Here is a 22,407-nt window from a genome sequence, read left to right as displayed (position 1 = left end):
GGAAGAATCATAAGGAAATGCAATCCGAAAACAAAGGAAGTAGGTTACAGTACACTTGCTCGCCCACTGCTTGAATATTGTTCAGCAGTGCGGGATCCGTACCAGATAAGGTTGATAGAAGAGATAGAGAGGATCCAACGGAGATCAGCGCGCTTCGTTACAGGATCATTTAGTAATCGCGAAAGCGTTACGGAGATGATAGATAAACTCCAGTGGAAGACATTGAGGGAGAGACGCTCAGTAGCTCGGTACGGGATTTTGTTGAAGTTTCGAGAACATACCTTCACCGAGGAGTCAAGCAGTTTATTGCTCCCTGCTACATATATCTCGCGAAGAGACCATGAGGATAAAATCAGAGAGATTAGAGCCCACACAGAGGCATACCGACAATCTTTCTTTCCACGAACAATACGAGACTGGAATAGAAGGGAGAACCGATAGCGGTACACAAAGTACCCTCCGCCTCACAACGTCAGGTGGCTTGCGGAGTATGGATGTAAATGTAGATGTAGATGTAGATTTAGATGTAGCACCACTTTTCAAAGGCTGCTATTCTCTTCTTGTCTAAACTGTTCGTCGTCCATATTTCACTTCCATACATGGCTACATTCTATACAAAAACTTTTAGAAAAGAATTCCTAACACTTAAATCTGTATTCGATGTTAGCAAATTTTTCTTCTCCAGAAACTATATCCTTGCTTTCGCCAGTCTACATTTTGCAGCTGAAATAGAGAAACTCATCTACTACTTTAAATGTCTCATTTCCTAACATAATTCCCTCAGCAGCACTTGATTTAATTCGATTACATTCCATTATCCTCGTTTTGCTTATGTTGGTGTTCATCTTGTATCCTCCTTTCAAGACACTGTCCACTCCGTTCAACTGTTCTTCCAAGTCCTTCGCTGTCTCGAACAGAATGACAATGTCATCGACAAACCTGAAGGTTTTTACATCTTCTCCCTGGGTTTTAATTCCTACTCTGAAGTTTTCTTTTGCTTCCTTAAACGTAGGTTTGCCTTTCCTTAAACTGTCTTCTAGCATAAGTTGCAGTGTCACTATCTTTCCCGACGACGGCTCCTACCAGTTTTTCCATTCGTCTGTAAATAATTCGTGTTAATATTTTTCAACTGTGACTTATTAAACTGATAGTTGGGTAATTTTCACACCTTTCAGCACCTACTATCTTTGGAATTAGAATTCTTATATTCTTCTTGAAGTAATAGTTTAATAAGCCCGCCCCGTTGGCTGTGCGGTCTAACGCACGGCTTTCCGGACGGGAAGGAGCGCCTGGTCCCTGGCACGAATCCGCCCGGCGGATTTGTGTCGAGGTCCGGTGAACCGGCCAGTCTGTGGATAGTTTATAGGCGGTTTTCCATCTGCCTCGGCGAATGCGGGCTGGTTCTCCCTATTCCGCCTCAGTTACACTATGTCGGCGATTGCTGCGCAAACAAGTCCTCCACGTACGCGTACACCACCATTATTCTACCACGCAAACATTGGGGTTACACTCGTCTGGTGTGAGACGTTCCCTGGGGGGTCCACCGGGGGCCGCACCGGACAATAACCCGGGGTTCGGTGTGGGGCGGTGGAGAGGTGAAGTGGACTGCGGTAGTCGTCGTGGGTTGTGGACCACTGCGGCTGCGGCGGGGACGGAGCTTCTCCGTCGTTTCTAGGTCCCCGGTTAACATGCAATACAATACATACAATAGTTTAATAAATATTGCCGCACTCAACGCTATTTTATCCTGAGGAAGGCCTCTCTTTCTGTTCTTGAGCCCTTGCAGACACTGTTCAATAGGAGATCGATGATGACCTCCATTCCAGTAATCACTTCCCACTCACGTAGTGGATTAAGCACTACATGGAAAGAAGCCACCTACAAGGATGGTCAGCAGAGCTAACTAGACGCTGTTGAGGCAGATAGCTCTGTTTGAGCCCTGCAGCAGCGTCCAGGAATGGGTGGCCCATATCATGCAAGTGCTCCATCATGCCGCTGACTTATCCATCCCAAAGGCCCCAGGTCATCTTCGGAGGCGACCTGAACGTTGGTGGACTCTCTACAGCACCCTCTAGTACGATGGAACATTTCCTCACACATGCCCTATCGTCTTGTCCCTTCTTGTCGTCAGTGTTTTCCACAAATTCCACTCCTCGATGATTCTGAATGAAACCTCGTTTCCTATCAGTTCATTCGATTTTCAACATCCTTCTGTATTACCACATACCAGTCACTTAAATTCTCTTTCCTGCTTTTCCCACAGTTCAGGCTCGCATTCGAGAGAACGACGGTTCAATCCTGCGCCCGGCCATCCTGATTTAGGTTTTTCGTGATTTCCCTAAATCGCTCCAGGCAAATGCTGGGATGGTTCCTTTGAAAGGGCACGACCAATTTCCTTCCCCGTTCTTCCCTAGTCCGATGAGACCGATGACCTCGTAGTTTGGTCTCGTCCACCAAATAACCCAACCCGACAGTTCGCGATTCACTTCGCTGAAAGATAGTTACAAGGTGCAATGCTTTCCCAACATGTTTAACTCTTTATAATTCACGTTCACATATCGATACGAAAAGGTCTTTTCTTCTCGCCCAATCAGTGTATGAAGAGCTGGGATTTTTTTGGGACAGCAGTTGAAATATGTCGGCTGCTTCGCTTCGGCTGTAAGCCATGAACGTGCCGTAAACTTCTGCTTGCCATTTCGCAGGCAGTCTTTGATTCTTTGCAGAGGAAGAAGCCGTCTACAGTGCATTAGGTTGGCTGCGTTCAGTGCATGGTATTTGATAACGAAAACTTTCAGTGTTTATTATTCAAATTCCAGAAGGCCTTCCATATCTCCTCGGTTTGCTCTCAGTCATGTAATATGCTCATTAGGCTATTCATTCCGTTACACAGGTCTAGTAATTTTTCCTCACTCTCTCTGAGGATAGAAAAGTCACCAGTGGATCTTATCACTGATATATTCTCATTCTGAATGTTACATCCACTTCTGAAACTTTACGTTTGGTATCTAGTGAATGTAAATAGCCCAATGACAGACCCTAGTTTCGATGTTTGTAGCGAACGTTCTCACATCAATGATGTATTACATACGAGCCGCAGAATTCGTCACTGCGATTCCATTTACAACTCTCCCATTGTCTAATTGTTGAAAGTGAGTGTAAGGTTACCAGCTTACATGGTTGTCTTCTGACATCTGCGTCACTGGTATTAAGTTGAGGGAAAGCGTGAACGCCAAGTTTCATCTCGTTGTTCATTGTAGGGCGTGATACATACAGAGGGGTTCAGTGTACTGATAAAGCAGTGTACCGAAACTCGGAACAGCTTACTACATAGAGTAACTATGCGTCTCGATCTGTCATTCTGTTTTCAAGTTTCGATAGTTTCAAAGGCAAATTTCTCGTTTACCACTTGCAAATAGAAAGACTATTTCGTAAAAGTCTGCCGCTTGCTCAGATTTTAATATCAAATAACAGTAAGTCTTTATCGTTTCATTTCAGTTCGTTGGCATTTGGACCACAGCCGAAGATATTTCAAGATAAATTTCTCGTCGCCCTGCATCTTTACGATGCAGTTCACCTGCACAACGTTTAAAAGAATGATCTAGTCTTCACCATTGCACATAATGGTCTTACATGTCTTTGCTGGTTGGATAACGACCGTACTGTGTGTAACACGCAGCTGTTTAAGCTGCAGTGCTATTCGTGAGATCACAAGGCTTTACCACATCGAACTCTTCATACTTTCTTCGATCCTTCTGATTCAGCATGTAGCTGACCCACACCTATAGAATCCACGCTACTCATGTTGTGCTCTTCACAGTGTTTGATCACTGTTGGATTGCTTCTGTGGCTAGGTCACTTACGTGACTTTTCAACTTCCTTTAAGTCTACTTCGCACGCGTTCCACAATGGCATGAGCACCTGTTATTAAGAGGCACTAATTAAATTTCTATAGTATATGTCTGACCTGTATGGATGGGAATGTAACACACTGTATGCCATGTTGCTGTAATAGGCAGTCGACCTTTCCAGTGATCGGGCTTGCATACAGCAGACGAGTGAAATCCACTGTACTTTTCTCGATCAAAATCTTTTGCAAAGGGATTGTTCATGTAAGCCGAGTCCACTAGATTTGTCGATACCAGTATCTCCTATGGTGTGAAATTGTTCGAAGGTATACTTCTTGGCTGAGAGTTTGGTTACCTGAATGTGTGCTGTTTATATTGATTAGGACCACAGCATCGCATAGTCGAACAGTTGCATTGTGATGTGATGTAGGGATGAAGGCTGTAAACTTTCTGTTTGTATCATTGGCCTTCACAGTACGATGGATTGAGTTTAGGTGTTCCAGGAAGTCTTGATTTTTTTCCTCGCTTGATGCGACCGCAAGAATTATGTCGTAACGTCATTGCTGAAAAGTTAACTCACTCGTCACAGCACAATATCCCCATGACGTCATCGCAGTAAAACTGACTGAATCTGAATCGACACGGCACATTCTGCAAATGGCAAGAGGGTGGACGTGGGGAGTTGAGGGTGCTGGTCGTTTAACTGGGCATAAATTTTACCTAATACTGGCAAACAGACAATCAACGTATTACACATGACGATAAAAGCAGTCACACAGCCGTTGACAGTAACACAGTTTAATATCCAGGTGCATTTCATCACATTTGCAATAAAATAACTAAATAAATAAAGAAAAATCCTAAAAAATTTTGCAATTCAGATTTAGATTTTATTCGAAGACATTCTTCTACACACAACTCTAAAATCATATGTCAGTTGACTTCACTTACATTAAACTCTTCATGTAGTCTTAGATCCACTAGTGCGTTAAACCGCGACGCAGTAACTCTCACATATATTCCAAGGTCTGTCATGCTACCACTGCAGTAAATATTTAAAGCAAGCAAATGGCAGCACTCTTCATACATTAAACTTGCAATAGAATATGAGACTCTTTTACGTTACTTAAAAGAAACATAGGTACTAATTATGTAATCAATAAAAACCAGAATTAATAGTAAATTTACACAAGGGACGAATGAGGAAAATTCTAGGCACCCAAAACAAAGCCTCACTTATATTAGAGAAAATACACTAACATATAAAGTGTAACAAGACCCGATCCCATGCTAGTAGCCAGCACAAAAACGATGCAATGCATGACACAAACATGTAGGAAAAGGCATACCTAAAAGAACAACGCCACAATAAACCACAATGACAAGTTGAAGCAACATCGCTCGTACGGGACTGATAAATCACACTGTCAAACAACGTCACTCAAAAGCTAATCAAAGACAATGAATGCAAAACAAAGTCAGTCGAACACCGACGAACGACAGACAGTTCATGTACGCATCATATTGCTGTAGCAGCACTCAGCAATAAAGAGTAAAACAAACTAAATAGCCCCAGCCAGAACAGAACAAACAGTGAACGACTAGCAGGCAGTAACTTCACTCCGGCGATTACTCAAGTGGCGACTATCTGTTCTGTTGCAATCATAGCTGAGCACCATAATAACACGATCTCATCACTTTTGCACCAACACCTGTCAAACGTGAGAGGCACAGCATCTACCCGGGTGCCGTACTGTACGCACAGCAGCGAGAAGATGGCGGGCAGAACACTGTACTTTTTGTCTGTAGGTTGGTACTGCTATCATTGTTCAGTGGTCTCGCCTCTGTGTCTGCGGTACAGAAACTGGCTCCACCCTAACGCACTCTGACAATATCTAGATTTCCTCGTCTCTAGCCAGACTCTGAGGTTCTGCACCAGCCGTCAGTGGTTGGACTTTTTACTTATCCACAGATAGTACCAGTCTCACTGCACTTACCGCAAGAATTTGACATCGAATCGGAAAGTTATTCCTGGACCCACTCAGTTCCGATAGGCTGAGGTGGACGTTACAGGGTTCGTATCCAAACTCTTGAGCAATCACTGAATCACCATAGTCACTTCACCTCTTTCTGCATTTGTGATGGTACGCTTGTTGCAAATGCATTCGGGACATCCGCTTGTTAAGAAATAGAGTGTGTCTAATCTTTCAAAAGTGCAAGAAGTCTGACCTGGCAAAGTATACGCCTCTTTAAGGAAATAACTAGTTAACTACTACATCCCCTTCATAAACACAATGTCGTTCAGCCAAATGCACAGCTAAGCTTTGACTAATATCATCACTTTACTGGGGAGGCTTTGTAAACATTAACATTTTACACTGAGCTGGACACCACATGGATTCTCTGAGAATATTGGGTTCTGTGGTGCTGTGGTGCTGACATCTTCCCAGTCAGCTCACAGTATATATATATATATATATATATATATATATATATATATATATATATATATATATTACTGTCCATTAAAATTGCTACACGACGAAGATGACGCGCTACAGATGCGAAAATTAATCGACAGGAAGAAGATGCTGTGATATGCAAATGATTAGCTTTTAAGAGCATTCACAAAAGGTTGGCGCCGGTGGCGACACCTACAACGTACTGACATGAGGAAAGTATCCAACCGATTTCTTCATACACAAACAGCAGTTGACCGGCGTTGCCTGGCGAAACGTTGTTGCGGTGCCACGTGTAAGGAGGAGAAATGCGTACCATCACGTTTACGACTTTGATAAAGGTCGGATTGTAGCCTATCGCGTTGCGGTTTATCGTACCGCGACATTGCTGCTCGCGTTGGTCGAGATCCAATGACTGTTAGCAGAATATGGAATCGTTGGGTTCAGGAGGGTAATACGGAACCCATGCTGGGTCCCAAACGCCTCGTATTACTAGCAGTCGAGATGACAGGCATCTTATCCGCATGGCTGTAACGGATCGTGCAGCCACGTCTCGATCCCTCAGTCAACAGATGGGGACTTTTGCAAGACAACAACCATCTGCACGAACAGGTCGACGACGTTTGCAGCAGCATGGACAATCAGCTCGGAGACCATGGCTGCGGTTACCCTTAACGCTGCATCACAGACAGGAGCGCCTGCGATGGTGTACTCAACGACGAACCTGGGTGAAGGAATGGCAAAACGTTATTTTTTCGGATGAATCCCGGTTCTGTTTACAGCATCATGATGGTCGCATCTGTGTTTGGCTACATCGCGGTGAACGCACATTGGAAGCGTGTATTCGTCATCGCCATACTGGCGTATCACCCGGCGTGATGGTATGGGGTGCCATTGGTTACACGTCTCGGTCACCTCTTGTTCGCATTGACGGCACTTTGAACAGTGGACGTTACATTTCAGATGTGTTACGACCCGTGGTTCTACCATTCATTCGATCCCTGCGAAACCCTACATTTCAGCAGGATAATGCACGCCCGCATGTTGCAGGTCCTGTACGGGCCTTTCTGGATACAGAAAATATTCGACTGCTGCCCTGGCCAGCACATTCTCCAGATGTCTCACCAACTGAAAACGTCTGGTCAATGGTGGCCGAGCAACTGGCTCGTCACAATACACCAGTCACTATGCTTGATGAACTGTGGTATCGTGTCGAAGCAGCATGGGCAGCTGTACCTGTACATGCCGTCCAAGCTCTGTTTGACTCAATGCCCAGGCGTATCAAGGCCGTTATTACGGCCAGAGGTGATTGTTCTGGGTACTGATTTCTCAGGATCTATGCACCCAAATAGCGTGAAAATGTAATCACTTGTCAGTTCTAGTATAATATATTTGTCCAATGAATACCCGTTTATCACCTGAATTTCTTGTTGGTGTAACAATTTAAATGGCCAGAAGTGTATTTATATCAACTTTATGAGAATGGATCCCAAACACATAATGAAATAAATAAGAAACTCCTCCAGAGAAAAACCTGATTCTGCTTTTTAATCTCGAATTTAAATGCTGGTGCTACGTAACTTATAATAATTCCACTACAAAAACAGATTTTCCCCCTGTCGAGGAAGTATTTACAGTTTCAACGACGTGTAACATTTTCCGTAGCAACACTAGCCACTTAAAGATTTATCTGTCACCTTACTGCCGGCCGGCGTGGACGAGCGGTTCTAGTTTGAAACCGCGCGACCGCTACGGTCGGACGCTACAGTTTGGAACCGTGTGACCGCTACGGTCGCAGCTTCAAATCCTACCTCGGGCATGGATGTGTGTGACGTCCTTAGGTTAATTAGGCTTAAGTATTTCTAAGTTCTAGGGGTCTGATGACCGCAGCAGTTAAGTCCCATAGTGCTCAGAGCCATTTGAACCATTTTGTCACCTTACTGACTCGTAAAGACGTGGCTATTATGCGTTCGTAGTTGTCACTTTCAGAACTCAGCAATTCATGTATTTGATATATAATGATGTCCACAGATGAGTGTGATTCTCTTGCGTATACCTGAAGGGCAACAGCAAAAGTGTACAGAAAGTAACGCTTTACTCAGGAAAGCTGTTTTTGTGTTGGATAACAACAATGTAGTTCACGATGACTTTGTCTATTAAAGTATTGCTGTTGCAGATAGGAAATTAACAGCAACTGTGAATATCATTGCTTCTTTAAGCTGCTATTTGTTTCGCTATGCATGAATTGCTTCGTCGGTTCCTTTCAAGGTCCAAAAATAAACAGTGCTGCCCCCTCTGTCAGGTATGTACGTTTGTTTCTGTTGTGAAGTAAAATGTAACTGAACCGAAGATATTAACAAGATGTGAAACTGTCACACGAGAAACTACAGGACTTCGTGTTCTTATACACTTCATGCGCCGCTAAGACTAATGAATGATATGCATCGTGGTACTGTAAGACTTTCACCGCTTCACGTCGCGTTTCCACGTTTTAGACTAACCGTTTACTATGTGAAACAAGCAGGTTTCGTCTGTAATAGAATGTTATTGTGTTCAAATCTATTCTGCAAATGTATAACGAAAGCAGTGGCAAAATGTAAGTAACATCCTCAAACATCAATTTGTAACTGTAACGATTTTCAGTACTAAATTAATTTACTCCAAATTAATGTTTGATTCATGCAGTTTTAAGATGAGAAGCATATTGTGAAAAAAGGTTTCATACAGCTGAGCACACAACTGGTTGCGAACTATAGTTACTGGTATTTCTTAGAGAACTGCTGTAATCTTTTCGTGACCAGAGCGTTTCAGCTAGCACATGAAGATTCAAAAAGTGATCATTTCGACTTGAACCACAGGTCTAGAGAGTGGTGAGACAAGGGAACATTTCAAAAGCGAGAATCACTAGTGGCAACACGTGATGATTCGCTTGCTCCAAAATCATTAAAGTGTGGGCCATGCGCCATAATGGTGGAAAACACTAGTTTTTGAAGCTGGCCATCCAACAATTTGCGTTGAGTTCGGATATAATGCTCATTACTTACAGGTACTGTAACCCCATTCTTTACTGACACTATGGCAATTCACAAGGAGCCTTCGCAGCCAAAGTTCGCGTATTCACATAACGATCCAAAATGTAAATGTGTCATAATGCTCATTCTCACCACAGAATTAAGGGATGCAGTAGTCTGAAGCATTTGGTCAAAAAAGTACTTACGCTGGAAAAATGTCTTTCACAGAGCTGTTGAAAGGTCGTAATTTCAGCTAGTAATATACAAGCGGCGCTCAATCAGTAATGTAGCACACCGCTTTCCTGAAAGCAAGTTGGTTTTATTCAGAATTCAAATACACCATGTTGTTGTTGTTGTTGTGGTCTTCGGGTTCTGAGACTGGTTTGATGCAGCTCTCCATGCTTCTCTATCCTGTGCAAGCCTCTTCACCTCCCAGTACCTACTGCAACCGACATCCTTCTGAATCTGCTTAGTGTATTCATCTCTTGGTCTCCCTCTACGATTTTTACCCTCCACGCTGCCCTCCAATGCTAAATTTGTGATCCCTTGATGCCTCAGAACATGTCCTACCAAACGATCCCTTCTTCTTGTCAAGGTGTGCCACAAACTTCTCTTCTCCCCAATCCTATTCAATGCTTCCTCACAAGTTATATGATCTACCCATCTAATCTTCATCATTCTTCTGGAGCACCACATTTCGAAAGCTTTTATTCTCTTCTCGTCGAAACTAGTTATCGTCCATGTTTCGCTTCCATACATGGCTACACTCCATACAAATACTTTCAGAAACGACTTCCTGATACTTAAACCTATACTCGATGTTAACAAGTTTCTCTTCTTCAGAAGCGCTTTCCTTGCCATTGCCAGTCTACATTTTATATCCTCTCTACTTCGACCATCATCAGTTATTTTGTTCCCCAAATAGCAAAACTCCTTTACTACTTTAAGTGTCTCATTTCCTTATCTAATTCCCTCAGTATCACCCGACTTCATTCGACTACATTCCATTATCCTCGTTTCGTTTTTGTTGATGTTCATCTTATACCCTTCTTTCAAGACACTGTCCATTCCGTTCAACTGCTCTTCCAAGTCCTTTGCTGTCTCTGACAGACTTACAATGTCATTGGTGAACCTCAAAGTTTTTATTTCTTCTCCATGGATTTTAATACATACTCCGAATTTTTGTTTTGTTTCCTTCACTGCTTGCTCAATGTACAGATTGAAGGGGGAGAGGCTACAACCCTGTCTCACTCCCTTCCCAACCACTGCTTCCCTTTCATGTCCATCGACTCTTATAACTGCCATCAGGTTTCTGTACAAATTGCAAATAGCCTTTCGCTCCCTGTATTTTACCCCTTCCATCTTCATAATTTGAAAGAGAATATTCCAGTCAACATTGTCAAAAGCTTTCTCTAAGTCCTTAATCTAGCTTCTAAGATAAGTCGTAGGATCAGTATTGCGTCACGTGTTCCAATATTTCTACGGAATCCAAACTGATCTTCCCCGAGTTCGGCTTCTACTAGCCTTTCCATTCGTCTGTAAAGTATTCGCGTTAGTATTTTGCATCCGTGACTTACTAAACTGATTGTTCGGTAATTTTCACATCTTTTAGCACCTGCTTTCTTTGGGATTGCAATTATTATATTCTTCTTGAAGTCTGAGGGTATTTTTCCTGTCTCATACATCTTGCTCACCATATGGTAGAGATTTGTCAGGACTGGCTCTCCCAAGGCCATCAATGGAATGTTGTCTACTCCCGGGGCCTTGTTTCGACTTAGATCTTTCAGTGCTCTATCAAACTCTTCACGCAGTATCGTATCTCCCATTTCATCTTCATCTACATCCTCTTCCTTTTCCATAATATTGTCCTCAAGTATATCGCCCTTGTATAGACACTCTATATACTCGTTCCACCTTTCTGCTTTCTCTTCTTTGCTTAGAACTGGGTTTCCATCTGAGCTCGTGATATTCATACAAGTGGTTATCTTTTTTCCAAAGGTCTCTTTATTTTTCCTGTAGGCAGTATCTATCTTACCTCTAGTGAGATAAGCCTCTACATTCTTACATTTGTCCTCTAGCCATCCCTGCTTAGCCATTTTGCACTTCCTGTCGATCTCATTTTTGAGACGCTTGTATTCCTTTTTGCCTGCTTCATTTACTGCATTTTTATATTTTCTCCTTTCATCAATTAAATTCAATATTTCTTCTGTTACCCAAGGATTTCTACTAGCCCTCGTCTTTTTACTTACTTGATCCTCTGCTGCCTTCACTACTTCATCTCTCAAAGCTACCCATTCTTCTTCTATGTATTTCTTTCCCCCATTCCTGTCAATTACACATTACTGTCAATACACCATATTACTCTCCAAACTTTGGCTACAAAACCATATTTTTTGGAATAATCTCCGATCAACACGACGGTCTTGCGCTACCTTACTGTTTGTATGTCCACATGATACCACTCTACCACTCTATCGATTGACGTCCGAGCATCGGTGATCTACCCCGTGAATCCGCACAGATGGTCCTTCGTTGCTGTTTACGGTCTACTGTTAGGCGGCGATGAACCCAGCGGGAACACACCTTCGAGCACTGCAACTGGCGGACGAGTGTGTCAGCACTACCAACAGAGACGTCCAGATGCGGAGTGAGGAATTTCACTGTCATCTATAGACCACCTCGAAAGAGAGTGTTCGCACCTTGCGACATTGCAGGCATCTTCGGGCAGGTTTACTCCTTCCCTTGTCGCGAAGATGATAGATGCTTCTACCAACGACTCACCGTGCTTTTGTTCACGCCAGATATCAGTAGACATCCTGCAGGCACCTATGAATACCTACGATGCTCTCGTTTTCCACCCAGAGAAACTCAGTGACAGCCGGCCGGGGTGGCCGAGCGTTTCTAGGCGTTACAGTCTGGAACCGCGCGACCGTTACGGTTGCAGGTTCGAATCCTGCCACGGGCATGGATGTGTGTGATGTCCTTAGGTTAGTTAGGTTTAAGTAGTTCTAAGTTCTAGGGGCTCATGACCTCAGAAGTTCAGTCCCATAGTGCTCAGAGCCATTTTTTTGAAACTCAGTGGCATCTCACCCTTTGGAAGTCAGCTCCGTTACAGACGCGATTCTGAAGGCTATGTACAGTGCCGCCACCTATCAAAACTTCACAAAACTATAGGGGCTGAAGAACAAATATTCCACTACGTCCCACCTCGCATTTTCTCATCTGAAACTGGGCGAGAAAAGAATGTGTTGCATTACTTATTGAACGACCGTCGTAGGATAAGACGAAGCAATCAACGATACTATTTTTTAGTCGTTAGTGTACGAGGATGTCCACTTGGTTTCTTCTTTATAACTGAGGAAAATGGGGCACTGGAATCTGATTCTGGAGAACGACAGCTCAAGTCCCCGCCCAACCAATCACATTTACCTTTTTCTCTAAATCACTCAAGGCAAATACCAGAATGCTTCCTTCGAAAAGGACCTGGCTTACTTCATTTCCATCTTAGATCAAGTAGTCATCGATGGAACTTTAAACCGTAATCTTCATCCGGCCCTCGATTCAACTAAAAGAGTGTTATGTTAGAGTAGTGGAACACCCCTTTTCGTGTAATATTAATCGCTAACGTAATTATTGTTCCGTCTTAGTTGCACATTTTTAATTGGTTCACATGTTTTGATCACTTATGATCATCTTTGGATCTAGTTAATTGCCTCAGCAATCCGTCTTGTATACTCAGAACCACCTATCAGTCTACTTACATCTGAAAATTATCCAAACTGATGAAAACACGAAAAATGTAATCTAATTAAAATTATGCAGATGAACCGGAACAATAAATGAGAGTTATCTTAAATAGCTATGTAGTTGCTGAATCCCTGAAGACGATTATGTCGACCAGAGTGATAATACAGACGACTAAAAATCCATTGAATATTAGCAGTGGAACATTGTTTCTAAAATACCGCTCGCTGGAAGATGTAAACACTACATTTTTCTGTTTCTAATGAAAAATTGGGTTTCGAGTCTGCACACTTTTAACTACTTCCTTAAAGAGGTGGTATTTCATTCCCCATTTCTGAAGCACTACCCACATGAAAACTATGTTCTCACTTCACGCCTCAAATGCGCGCAAGCAAAATAAAAAGTAAGTAGTGATAGAAAAGCTCCGCCGCCGAATTAATTTATTCACCGCACGTGTTTCAAGGAGACTAGCTTTCATAATCAGTTGAGCAAAGGTGAATATTTAAGTTATTCTCGCAAATTAATAACAAATGTTGCCAGTAGAGCCAATGTTTATGCGGAAACGTAAGGGCAAAAGACATTGACCCTGTACGAGGAGTCAGATTTTAAGCGTCCCATATGTCCATCGAGAAATACCTCAAATAATATGACAATACGTGAAACAGAACTCATGCAGACGGACAGTCAACGTGATAGAGGAAAACCGCCCGTGCTAGGGAGACAGTTGACGCAGGCTAAAGTATTTCTGCATTGCGACACACGATTTCCAGCGCGAGCGAACATGGACTGTTAGCGTATGTCGCAGAGCAGCGGTGTATTCCATTAGCCTGTCTGGGACTGCACTAATTGTCACACCGGCCGTGCGCGCAAATAGCCCGCTCTCAGGCGCCGTATTTTGTCATTAGGCCGTGCCCAGGAGAGGAGCCGCAGTCGCTCCAACTCCGCCGGCCAACTGCCAGAACTAATTTCAAACTACATAATGAAATATATCGTTGCACATACCTCTGAATTACAAAGTAATATAAAGTTTTTTTTTTACTCTTAATCTGAATCTAGAGGATCTTTCTTGCACATTAAAGCTCTAATTTCCTCACTTCTCGCTCTATCTTCCGTCTCTCTTTTTCTGTTTACAGTGGTAGCATGCAACAAATACTGGAACTGTTCGCTTCCATGATTATCTTTTGTAACTGGTGATGAGACTAGTTTATTAATTTACCTTCTGCACATAGGCAGTATGTCCGCTGTGTACAGGATGAGCGTGCGGGCAACAAAGCTGCAAGATTAATGCTGCAAACTAAATTTAGCGCCTCTTGTTTACCATCCTCGTCTCTGTGGTAAGGTCACTTTATTGGAGGAAACAAATTATACACAAGTGCAATGTAGGAAAAGGAAAGTGTTACAATGTAGACTCCTCGACCGAAACGTTATTCCAGTACCGTAATTCCAGGCTGTGATTAAAATTGCTATCCTTCTGCGAGAATACGCGGAGGTGACAAAAGTCATGGCATAGCGGTTATGCAGATATAAGGCGTTTGTAGTCGGGTGATTCATGTGAAAAAATTGTGTCCGAATGACGGGAATTAACAGACTTTCAAAGCGGAATGCTAGTTGGAGCTGGACTAACATTCCTGAAGGAAAATAATATTTCGAGATCCACATTGTCAAGAGTGTGCTGAGAATACCAAATTTCGTGCAGTACGTTTTGCCAAGCACAATGCAGTGGCCGGTGGTCTTCATTTTGCGAGGTGCCGGGGTGGAGAAGAGTTTGTATCTCTTTAATTCTGACGAATTTTGCATGCGAAGGAGACATGCACTCGACCCCCTTCTTACCTATCACCTAATTAATTATGCACACAACGGTAACGAAAGGAAATGATGGTGGACCCTGGTAGTTGGTAAAATAAGGAGTGCACACTCACTATAATTTGATAAAAATCATAATCTACTCAGAGGAAAAAAAGAGAACTTTAGCATAATAAACAAGAGGAAATGGGCTTCTGCATATATCTACGAAGTGATAAGCAGATTAAATATTACAATGAGATTTATTATAAATCACAACATAAAGGCACATGATTATAGACAGAAGGTTAAATGATAGGGTATACTGAACTATTATGAGAATAAGAGTTGGCTCGAGAACAAGGGGCTCCTACTCTCTGTGATGCAATAGGTTGACGATAATGACTGGAGGTCCTAATGAATCAATTATTACTCTCACGACTATATTCCAGTATCGCGATTAGTAGTGAGAGCTCAAATGGAATCACATGGAGAAACAAGCAAGGTGGACTTGTAGCAACGCGAGCACGCGTGATGCTGAGGGATTCAGTATAAAAATGATAAGTCCTACAATGCCGAAGCCGCAAAATACTGTACTAGACCTGAAATCTGCAGCACGTCGTCGGTAGGCAGCGTTCTGATGATGCAGGCGTCGACTTCTGCTGTGCAGCAACTCTGTTTCAACCCCTGGCTTCGAAGGCTGTCCTAGAATTCTGAGTTCTGCCGATAAAGTGGGACTAAGTTGCAATACCGTCCAATTCCGACAAAGACCAGATCCCGAATTCCAGCGCCTATGCAACGCAAGAAGCGAAGCCAACATTTCTCAACTCCCTACCATCCTCGAAACCCGCGAATCAGCATTCAGTGCTGATTCCAAAATTCCCCCACACTGTCTCAGAACATCATTCGCGCCAATAGTGACCGTTTCATCCAATTTCAAGCAGGGCTTTGTGACAACTAGTCTAAGTTTAAGTTGACCAATCATGCCTCTGCTATTCAGCTGAAGGCATGACGAAAACAACATGCCCAGATCACCGGCCATCCGGCGCCAGACAGTCTCGCCCACCATGGCACGGTCAACAAGTATCCTCAGAATCAAGAGGACAATGCAGTCAGTCGCTCCCAGCAGTCTTCGTTCTGGACGCGCCGGAACAGTAAAACCATAAACTGCGGCGACACTCAGACTTCTCGCAGGTCGTTTCGCCTTGCACACAATAGGCGAAACTCAACCAACGTCAGTCTTCCCACCAGGCGCATAAGTCCATTGATGTATGACCCTCTCAGTATTCGCAGAAGTGCAGTCCCCAACCGGAAACGCAGCGTGCCGCGTCCTCTGGCGCTCACCTCGCACAGGCCACCCAGGGAAGTAACACAACATGCTTAGGATTCAAGTGAAAAGTATTTTGAGTTCTCAGTACAAATACTCTTATTACATTAACCTTATTCGGCCTGTTACCACCGTGCAACGACATAAAACATTAATAATTTAAAGTTCAGTCTTGATCACGTTATGTCTGTTTTAATGAGTAACCGGTTTCGGTTTTTTCTATAAAACCATCATCAGACCCATTGGCTCCTTTGGGTTGGTAGGTGGAGCTCTCCTTGCTGCTGTGCTCCACCTACCAACCCAAAGGAGCCAATGGGTCTGATGATGGTTTTATAGAAAAAACCGAAACCGGTTACTCATTAAAACAGACATAACGTGATCAAGACTGAACTTTAATCTAAATATAACAATTAATTGATCACTGTATTCCAAAAATGTTTACCAAAATTGTGAAACATTAATAAAATTCATGAAAATGAGAGGCGACATGCAAAACAGGGCATGTAACGTCTCACTTTAACGTCCGAGAGCTGCGGCGTTTTCATAGAGTAGTCAGTACCAACAGACAAACAGCACTGTGTGATATAACTGCAGAAACCTATGTGGGACCTACAACGAACGTATCCATTAGGACGATGCGTCAAATTTGGCGTTAATGGACTGCGGCAACAGATGACCGATGCGAGAGTACTGCTGACAGCACGACATCACCTGCATCACTTCTCCTTGTGGCCATATTGGTTGGACCCTAGACGACTGGAAAACCGTGGCATGGTCAAAAAAGTCCCGACTGCAGTTGCTAAGAGTTGATGGTAGGATTTGTGTGGTGCAGGCCACATGAAGCCATCGACCCAAGTTGTCAGCGAGGCACTGTGCCAGTTGGTGGTGGCTCCATAATGGTGTGGGCTGTGTTTTCTTGGAATGGGTATTATCGTCCAACTGAATCGATCGATGACTAGAAATGGTTACGTTCAGCTACTTGGATACCATTTTCAGCAACCAAAGATGGAATTTTTATGGATGACAATGCGCCATGTTACCTGGCCAGAGTTGTTCGTTGTAGGTTTGAAGAAGATTCTGGACGATTCCAGCAAATGGTTTGGCCACCCATGTCACCCGACATGAATCCCACAGAAAATCCATTGGACATAATCAGGAGGTAAGCCTGTGAGCAACATCCTGCACTGGCAACACTTTCACGGATTTGGACGGCAATAGAGGCAGCATTGCTCGACGACTTGTTACGTTGCTGCTGCATCAAGTTGCTACTCTACACTGGGCAAAATGAGGTGAATAATGGTGTGAGTTCATGTGTGTTTGTGTGTGTGTGTGTGTGTGTGTGTGTGTGTGTGTGTGTGTGTGTGTCGTTACTAGAAGTATTCAAGTGGAGGTCTCAACATAGCATACCCAGAAGACATTCACTTACAGCTTATCACCACATTTTGATTGAAAATGGTGGAATTCTAAGCACAGGGAATGTGGAAGCAACATATCAACAGATCGAAAGAAAACGGTTTGCTGTAGCACAATGACTGGAGAACGAGTGGTAAAGAGGTGTGACAACGTTACAACTTGATTAAGCATGGGTCCTTCCAGAAGAAGAGGATTCTAGGATTGTTTGAGTGGCTTTGATTAACAGGCAGAAAACAGAAGTAGGAATCTGGGAACAGGATACAGATAGTGTGTTACTAATAACCATTGATTGCTGGAAGTTAGGTTGATATCTCGAGTTAACATGCGTCATTTACTGCTGACACCACACCATCGACAACAGATACTCGCTTGTTGTAGAGCAGAGGCAGCCAAGATTTTCACTCAAATGCCATGCCCTGATACGAGTGCTACAGCGCTCAGCCTCTCTACGCATTTCCCCCGCCACCACTGTTTGCTGTCTGAGCGTGACGAAGGGAAATAGAGGAAAACAGTGAACGCACTGCATTTAAATTGCAGTGCAGTCGCAGTGCACAGCACTTGGTTCTAAATTTCACATTTCTCAAAAAGACAGGACACAAGCAAAACAAATTTTCAACACTGTTTGATTATTTTCGACATATTCCGCATATGGACACATACAGGCAATTTCACACATTTTAGCACTCACGTTCTGATGTAATGGTGACCTTTTTAGATTTGTAACTGAAGAAAGGTTTTTCAAGCAAATATGTCAATTGAAGTACTGTAGCACATTCGCAACCTCATTACAGAAATGTGTAAACTCTACCTGAGGAAAGCAATGTAGACGTGCTGGATAGTTCCAACGTGAAAGGATTTGGAATTAAAATGGGAAATACCTTGCAGGTCAATAAGTTACATCTGCACATGCACAGTGGTGCTTTTAACTGAAACAGCAAATATTTTCGTAAACAGCTCGAAAAAGTAAGATTGACAGTGCCTTCAAAACCTTTAGGAAACTATCCTTGTAATTCTTTCAAAGTCACAATTAATTCTTCAAACCTCTCGTTATCTTTAATGGCGTTGAGCGTATGGAACTGGGCTGAGTTCGTCACAATGTGTCTCTTCTACAAATGGTTGAAATGGCTCTGAGCACTATGGGACTTAACTTCTAAGGTCGTCAGTCCCCTAGAACTTAGAACTACTTAAACCTAACCTAAGGACATAACACACATCCATGCCCGAGGCAGGATTCGAACCTGTGACCGTAGTGGTCGCACGGTACCAAACTGTAGCACCTAGAACCGCTCGGCCACCCCGGCCTTGCCGAACAGAAAAGAATGCACCAGCCCAATACTGAATGAAACGTCGCGCAGCACAAAGTTCTTCTGGGAAGTTACGAATAAAGCAGAGACGTCCGAGCCGTGGTCTGCTCGTGGGCGCGCCAAGTTCATATTCTTGAAGAAAAAACCTTGTTTCAGAAGGCGCCTAGCATCAAGCGCACGTTTGTCTATCGATTATTCATATGATGTTGAAACGCATTCCTGTTAGTTTTTCAGCATTTTTGAACATATTCTAAGTTGATTTCGGAATTAATCGTAAGTTTATTTTCGAATGCGTGCGTAGTTTACGTGATGTCTCCGCCAGGGGAATTCCCGTCGCATCTAGAAATAAATAACTTTTCCGCAGACAAAAGGGGATGGGGCTGTACGACCTGAGCCGAATAAACCCGAACTGGTGAGTGCAAATCGTTGTTTGTTTATTGGTTGATTGGGTGTGCAAACAATAATGGTTATTATTATTACTAGCGAAATCCATAGATTCAGACTACCAGAGTGGACATAAACGACTAACAGCAATAACAAGTAAGAAAGATTATCTTCTAAGTGTATCCAAGAAAATGAAGTTTTGAGAGAAAATTTTTGCCAGATCGCCAGACTACTAAGGGCCAATTTACAGTTTCCGCTTAGCAGCCGCCTAAGTTCTATTCTCGGAATAGCGCTTAGACGCGTTGTACGAACATGTAATAATGCCTAACTGGGGAAAAACTCGGGATAACTGAATCGGTGATTCTGGCAGGGTTAACGATGTTAACCGGGGTATAAGTTTTGACAATGGCAGGAACGGTTACAGAACTGGTAATGACAAGATTTTTCACTCTGCGCTGATATGAAACTTCCTGGCAGATTAAAACTGTGTGCTGGACCGAGACTCGAACTCGGGACACAGTTTTAATCTGCCAGGAAGTTCCATACAGCGCACACTCCGCTGCAGAGTGAAAATCTCATTCTGAAAACATCCCCTAGGCTGTGGCTAAGCCATGTCTTCCCAATATCCTTTCTTTCAGGAGTGCTAGTTCTGCAAGTTTCGCAGGAGAGCTTCTGTTAAGTTTGGAAGGTAGGAGACGAGGTACTGGCGGAAGTAAAGCTGTGAGGACGGGGCGTGAGTCGTGCTTGGGTAGCTCAGTTGGTAGAGCACTTGCCCGCGAAAGGCAAAGGTACCGAGTTCGAGTCTCGGTCCGGCACACAGTTTTAATCTGCCAGGAAGTTTCACTTGTATACTATTCGTATTAACTGCTTTGTCAGTATTAGACAATGACATTATGGGCCGCCATAGTGGCAGAGTGGTTCTAGGCGCTTCAGTCTGGAACCGCGCGACCGCTACGGTCGCAGGTTCGAATCCTGCCTCGGGCATGGATGTGTGTGACGTCCTTAGGTTAGTTAGGTTTAAGTAATTCTAAGTTCAAGGGGACTGAAGACCTCAGATGTTAAGTCCCATAGGGCTCAGAGCCATTTGAACCAATGACATTATGATTTTTCATGTAGCAAAACGTTAGACGAACTTTGACGAGGTAACAGATTCTTTCGCAGAAAGGAAAGTACGCTGTGTAAAGCTGCAGCAAGACAACAGAGAAAAAAAATTCTGGACCTAAGGATTGAAGAAATATGTACTGTCCTGCTTATCTCTTATGTTTACTAGTTTTGTGTTCCTTATATTTAATTTTATGTCACTCGAAAGAGAAAGTTATTAGCTAATAGGCGATAAAGAACGCAAATTTTCTGAAGAGTTCTTATTCTCCCGGTCACAATTAATGCCACCAGGTATTAATTGTGAATTTTTCTTAAAGGGGGGTAGGATATCAAACCGGCAGGCAGGGAACAGGAGAGGCACCACAGGACACTTTAATTTCCACTGTCCTGAAAGTAGGTTTGATGACTTCCTTTACAAAATTCATAAGTTTGAATTCCACAAAGCGAAATACAGTGACTTGTGATAGAAGAATTCTGTGTGAAGAGGCGTTGCACTGCACTTCGGCACACGTAAAACTAAATAACATGTCTTACATTCCATCGAACATACATGTTATGTATCTCAATCGCTTTAGAAAGATGTACACTAAAATGAACATATTTTCGAAAAATAGCTTTTCTTTATTTTTTGATGTTCTATCTCAAACGCTCGAGGGGGAAGGGGGGACGGTCGACGCCACTATAAAATTTTTGCCACATTTCGGAAATACCGCAGACCGGAGCTGACGGTAATGGGTAATTATATCGAAAAAACCTTCGAGGATCGCCAGGAACATCATCTTAAGAATATTAGTTAAACATTTCGAGGATTTTCAATGAGTGGCAACCATAGAATTGGTACTTTTAGTACACAAAATCCATGGTTTTTCGTGCATGTCTTTATAAAAGATACAGATTTTCGAAAATCGGAAAATGGGTATCTAAGTGAACGTTTACAGAATCTATAGCTGAAGTTTGAGCCACTTTCTACGATTAGTTATTTAGATAATTGTGGCCCACTGAACAAAAACGGCTAGAAACAGGTTTTTGCTGTTTTCTGCATTAGTACGGTGTCTTTGAACCTCTAGATCTCATTAACGGATAACAATATCGAACAAAGTTTGAAGTTACCCGAGAAAATTATTTTGATAACACATGGTAAAAATTTCGACTGGTCAATTGATACTTTCTGTAGACAAAAATAATGTTTTTTTGGAATTTTCTCGGGAACCGCCCATGACCTCACTCCCAAATCATGCTTTTATAAGTCACCTAAGCTTCGCCCTACACCACATCTAATACAAAAGAACCAACCGATTTGCTCTATTTGCATTGGCTGAAGGAAGCGCGTAATGTTTAAATTTTGACCTCGTATTGAATGATAGTTACAGTGTGCCCGTCCTTCCGATAGGTATGAAAATGGTCGATAGGCCAAAAGCTAACGAACACACTCGACCTCTCATGTCTGTGATCGGTATAAGCCGAGATGTGATCCCTGAAAACTCGCATTTTCGCTCGCGGCTTTTTGTAACATATTGGTTTCGTGCACGACTCATGCAGTGTATGCCTTTAACTTACTGTCCTCTGCTAGTGATATGAAGTTCTCGATAATCTTTCCCTCTTTTCATTTACGTTAATCTGCTCGCAATGTCTTATCGATACGCTCCCTGATTTTGCATTTGGCATTCACTCAGTGAACATATGACTACATTAAAGACATTCGTTAATCGGCTTTACATGGCAATCACGCTGCGCTATCTCGAACGTGAAAAATGACAGTACGTTTATAATATTAACGACGCCAAAGGGACGTTAAAAATAATGTCACGTGGACAGCGAGTGCAAACATGAAAAAAATGAGATGAAACATAGAGACAAAAGAAGAATAAAGAGAAACAGAGCTCGTAAACTGATCCTCGCCACTCGCGCTACGTAGCAATCATTTTTCTGTTTATTCGACATTGATGTATTTCGCTTGTGTGAGGGATGTATTCAATAACTCATCAGCGAATCGACAGCTATCGGCAAATAATAGTTTTCGGAAGGATGAAATTGAAT

The 22,407-nt window shown here is 42.9% G+C and overlaps 1 protein-coding gene across 1 annotated transcript in view; it reads left to right on the top strand.

Annotated features, from left to right (window-relative positions):
• The window catches only part of LOC126236006 (fibrillin-1-like), a 118,783-nt gene that overhangs the window by 24,923 nt on the left and 71,453 nt on the right, over positions 1-22,407 (top strand). The gene's annotated exons all lie outside the window — the stretch shown is intronic.

This window comes from Schistocerca nitens, chromosome 1 (genome assembly GCF_023898315.1).
Source record: "Schistocerca nitens isolate TAMUIC-IGC-003100 chromosome 1, iqSchNite1.1, whole genome shotgun sequence".
Classification (NCBI taxonomy): Eukaryota; Metazoa; Arthropoda; class Insecta; order Orthoptera; family Acrididae; genus Schistocerca; species Schistocerca nitens.
The sequence above is the reverse complement of the archived record's forward strand: the minus strand, read 5'-3'. Positions and strand labels throughout refer to the sequence as shown.